This window comes from Triticum aestivum, chromosome 2A (genome assembly GCF_018294505.1).
Source record: "Triticum aestivum cultivar Chinese Spring chromosome 2A, IWGSC CS RefSeq v2.1, whole genome shotgun sequence".
NCBI classification, from domain to species: domain Eukaryota; kingdom Viridiplantae; phylum Streptophyta; class Magnoliopsida; order Poales; family Poaceae; genus Triticum; species Triticum aestivum.
In genome coordinates, this window is record NC_057797.1 from 10,994,522 (window position 1) to 11,000,083 (window position 5,562).

Below are 5,562 nucleotides of genomic sequence, written 5' to 3' on the forward strand. Positions count from 1 at the left end.
GCCACGTGGTGGCACATCTGTCCTGGTTCGTGTAAGAACTGGGACTAAAGGCCAAGGGCATTAGTAACGACCTTTTAGTCCCGGTTCCCAAACCGGGACAAAAGGCTCTTCCGAACCGGGACAAATGGCCCTTTTTCTATTAATGTACTTCGAAGGTTATTTTGACATAGCAGGAGTGCGGGACCCATTAAAAACAAATTTTGCCTTATTAATGTATAAGCTTACAAACATTCTAATGCCATACTATGCTTTTCATTAATTTGTTTTGCAAGTAAATTGAAGCTCGTTATATTCAACGTTGCAGATTTGTTGTGGTCTAGTGGTACGCATGTACTGATGTTGTTATGTATGTAGGGTTGCACCTGATGATGTTTCCAAAACACCTAGGGCACATCTTGACTTGGAATGCTGCTGGTTCAGTGGTGGTCATCCGAGATGTCCGCTTAGCACAAGCCCGCCCTTGTTCTTTTTTGCTTGAGTCAAATTTGTTGGTTCTGAATTTTTGAGCCATGTATTGTACTGTATTGATGGTGATCTTGTTCTGTTTGCAGGGACACCTGATGATGTATCACAATTTGTCTTGCAAATTTTTTCGAACACCGAGGGCGAGGACTTTCATTTTGGCTTGGATGATAATGGTTCGGTTGTGGTCATCTGATACCTGAGGTAAGGGCAAAATATTATGTTGGTATGGAAACAATTAGCGCATACTAATGTGGTGGGGTATTATTACTATTGTTTTGACGTACCAAGGCCATATGTACGTTAGGAATTGTAGAACAATACCCCAGGATGATGTTTTTGAGGGCCGGTTTGGATTTGAGCCAACAGCCCAATCAAGAAAATGGCATTGACTGCATGATGTGCATCTGTTTTGATAGGAGCCAGGCTTGCCCATAGTTAAATTCAAGTGAAAAAGATCTGTTGCAGCTTAAAGGCAACATATATATTGTTCAGGGAAGGGAGGTGCACGGCCAGGTGGCGCGGCTGCAGATGAAAATCGCGCCGACTTCGGTCATGGCGGAAGATGACGACGTCTCCGATGTCGTTTCCTTGTTAAGGCATCGTCCATGTAGTTTGCGTCACCATGCTCGGGATGCTTCGAGGGAAACCCTAGATCTGGGCCTCCCGGATCGGACGATGACGACGCCTTTGGTGTCGTTCTCCCTCCCGGGGGCATCGTTTTGGAGCAAGTGTTGGTTGGAGGGGACTACTTGAGGAGCGGTGTTACATCTACCGCAAGGCCGACGGCGGATCCCGGCGGCATGGCGCCGCGAAGGTTCGACGATGGGCGCGTTGGAGATGGACTCGCGCAGTAGGAGGAAGCTGTCTGGTGTCATGGTGGCGTTGACGGCAGAGAGGCCTGGCAAGGTTGGTGCATTAGTTCTGCTCTAAGGATGGACTGAGAGAAGATGGACGTGACGGCCCTTGTAGTGTGCGGTGCTCACTGAGAGTGTGCCAGACTGGTGTGGGACTCAATCCAGGTAGTGGTTTGGATGGAACACCCAGCTTTAGATGTTAGGCTTTGGTAAGATGTCTGTTTGGTATTAGGCCCGGACATATTCGGCACGCCTTCATCAAGGGGTTAGGAGTAGCAACAACGTTGCCAAGATGGTGGCTTCTGGCTTATTGATGTATCATCTTGTATGGTCTTTGTGAACAATTAATAATATGGCTGCATGCATCGTCCAGATGCAGAGGCCGGGGGTACATCCTCCTTTTCTAAAAAAAATAGGAAAAAGGAAATGACCAGAGATTTTTTTTTCCGAAAAGGAGGTTGGTCTTTGGAAGGTTCGTTTAGTTGAGTATGCCTTTCCCTGACACAAGAATTTAACTGGGATTTATGCATAAGAAGTTCTCGAAGAATCTTGGTTACATTGAATCATCTAAGGTGCTTGTTCATGGTGTTTTTTCATTTCAAGATATTTTGCATGACCTTGTGTTGAATAAATGATCAGAGGGCTAACTTAGTCTCAAGCTCAGACCAATGCCCCTTTTTGGAATAAGTGAATGTCAAATTTATCATCTCTCCATGAATCATGTCAAAATACGTTTTTTTATGGAATATTTGGCGTCGGCCTATAGGTTTTCTAGCTTTTTAATTTCTTCTTTGGCAGAATGTGAAAGATTACCCTTTGATTTACCAGTGGGTGCATTCTTGAAATCCATTTGGTGTTCTCAAATGTCAATTCAAGGAATAAAATGGAAAGCTGGACAGTTATGCTTTAGATTATGTTCTTTTGGCCCGTGATCATGATTCCATTGTAACTTGGTTAAAGGTGACCTATTCTTAACATAGTAGTGTGATATATGCTTGCATCTATTCAACTGTTTGGTACATATCTGCTTGAGAGGTTTATACGCTGAGCTTTGTGGAGATTCATCTTGCCCTACCATATTTTGTGATAGTCTAAGTGCTATATGTCTTCAATGAATTCAATGTATCATGAGAGAACAAAGCGGAACAAGTAGATATGGGCAATTGCTTGGGAGAGATCCAGTTTAGAGACCTGCTCAACTAGAGATGCGGGGACGGCGACTAACTTTGGCGCCCCGACCAAACGCTACCGGATGGGTGACTTCGCCGGTGTTCGGCTCCACTGGATCCAGGTACTCCTGCCTGCGGTTGGAGATCGGGCCCTCAGATGAAGATGGTGTGACAGCGGTGGGAGTCCAGCTAGCCCTTGAGGTGCTAGAGGAAGGAGTCGGGGCGGGGAATGGAAAGAGGTGAAGCGCCGGAGTAAGAAAATAGACGCAAAGATCATTCAAGAGTTCTAGAACGACGTCGGCTTCCCGACGCCGGAGTCGCGTTTCTGGGAGAAGAGGTCGCTGTCGCCGCCGGGGATGACATCGAAGGAGGGTCCAGGGATGGCTGGCTCGGTGTCGCCGTCGGAAACGGTGACCGTCGAGCACCCCAGACCAAAGTCTCCGGCGTCGCCATCTGGGCTACAGATGGCCCGTCCACCGCATATGGGGTCATGGCGTGGTCCATTGCCCCCACGTAGAGTGACGCCTCCTCCTCTCCTAGGGTAGTTCCTCGATTCAGCCACGCGGGTGGTGTCTCCGGCAGGGCGGAGGGACTTACCAGCGGTGGTGGGATCGCCGAGATCTGAAGCGGAGCAGGAGCCGTGGTCAGGGCTGATCTCTACGAACGTTCAAACTCCAGTTGTGTCTCCGGGGAACGGGGGCAGCAACTAGTTAACGAGTGCTCCTTCGGGAGCCTCGCAACGATCAGCGCCACTTGGCGCGCTCTCAGCCATTCGCCACGTGTCGAGCTCTGGACGCTCCCTTCGGATTTTGTTTTTTTATTTTTCCATACGCGTTTTTGGCTTTTTAAATGGTTTTTTCCCGATTTTTTTATGTTTTGGTTTTCCCCCGGTCTTTCTTAGCTTTTCGATCAAAAAAATTTGAAAAAAAAATTTTGCGTGAAAAAACGCGTTTCCTTTTTTTCCCTTTCGCAAAAGTCACGGTTTTTCTTCGCGAGAGGCACGGTTGTGCTTTATCGAGAGTCACGGTCGTGCCTTTCGGAAACGAAAAAAAATGCGTTTTTTGTTTTTTTTTCTTTTGCCAGAGTCACGGTTTTTCTTCCGCGAGAGGCACGGTTGTGCTTTTACGAGAGTCACGGCCGTGCCTCTCGGAAAGGGAAAAACAAAACGCGTTTTCTGTTTTTTTTTTCGTGAGAGTCACGGTTTTGCTTCCGCGAGAGGTATGGTTGTTCTTACGCGAAAGTCACGGCCGTGCCTCTCGAAAAGGGAAAAAAAATACGCGTTGTCTATTTTTTTCTTTCACGAGAGTCACGGTCGTGCCTCTTGAAAACGAAAAAAAACGTGTTTTCTGTTTTTTTTCCTTCCACGAGAGTCATGGTTTTGCTTCCACGAGAGGCATGGTTGTGATTTCGTGAGAGGCACGGGCGTGCCTCTTTCGAAAAGGGAAAAAAACCATGCTCCCGGTTCGGTTTTTTCGCCTGGTTTTTTTCGTCCGGTTTTTTTCATGGAAAAAAATTTCGTCAAAGCCTACAAACATGGGATCTAGTTTTGAAGATCTCGACGCGGGGAATCCAATAGTGAAAACGGTTCGAGATTTGGACGCACGGTCTAAGAGATAAAACGTTTTAAATAAACGGATCTATGAAAAAAGGGAAAACTTCCATGTTACGACAAGTGGCGCGCTGCATGTGCGCCACTTGTCGCGACCTGGGAAAGTGAAGTGTTCTTTGCAACGAGTACTCCTTAATTAGTGATTTCGGGGAACGGGCCCATGCATGCAACGTTGGAGCCGGGCCTGGGTTTTTCTTGGGCCTTTCTTTGTAAAAGGATGCGGGCTCTTTGGAATAACCCTACGCACCATAGATCGATCAGCTCCACGCCTCCGACTGCAGCGCCGCCGTCCTCGTCTGCTGTCCCTGGTGCTTTGATCGTCGCCCTCCGGCTCAGGCACCGGGCTTCTCCAGCCCACCTCTTCATCAACGAGGACCAGCGCCGGTCTACAGGTACGGTGCGAACCAGGCTCCCGGCTATGGCCATACCGGGCACTTCACCTCGACGTACGGGCCGACCGTCGCCGGGGGGTCAGCCACTATGTATGGGGCTTCGCCGCCCGGGGTGTCCGTCCCTCCGCTGTTCCATCCAGGAGGGATTGCGGCACAACCGGTCCAGAAACTCAAAAAGAAACAGAAGCCGCAACAGCAGCAGCAATATGTCGGGGAATCTTTTCAACATAGTTTTCACCCTCCCCCTCAGCACATGCAGTTTCAGCAACATTTTCCGCATCAACCTATTTAGCATCAGCATGTGAATCCGTATGAGCAGGGGCAATTGAAGCAGTCTGTGCAGCCGCAGAACACTCAGGTGCCACAGGGGCCTACTACTGTCGGTGTCCCTCCTCAGGGGGCTCCCATGTCTGTTGTGCAGGTGGATCCTATAGTGACCAAGAGCAAGGGTAAGAAAGGGTCCGATGCTGGAACTGTGCGGTGGACACACATGACGCGAAGGATTGCACAGTCCAACATTACTGTTATATTTGTGACAACATTGCTCATCCAACGTTGCAGTGCCCGGTTCTGAAACTCCCCAAGCCCAATGCTTTTGTCTCGGGAGTGGGCACTGAGGAGACTTACTTCGCCCAGCTGCCAGACAGAGTGGTGAAGGATCACTTGGCGCTGACACAGTCTCCGATCGCTAGAGTTCAGGTCAGTGGGTTGATGGTACCAGCTAGTGTTGTCGAGTCAGATTGCTAGGAGATGTCCGGTACATGAATAGTGGAAGTCGGAGGCTATTCAAGACGGGGCCGATGCTTACCTTGTTAGCTTTCTGTCTTTCGAGGAGTTGGATAGGGTTGATGGAATTCAGATGAATGTACCATCAGTGAATGCCCAGATGCCTGTCACCGCATGGAGGAAGCAGGAGGTCCCTCATAAGCTTGAGCTTCAGTAGATTTGGCTCCTTGTCGAGGGCGTTCTTCATATGGTGCGCCATTTTTGGGGTCTTTGGGCCATTGCTACTTTGATGGGCAAAACCTTAGATATAGATCTCATTAGCTTAAGACGCCGTGGTAGTCCAGATT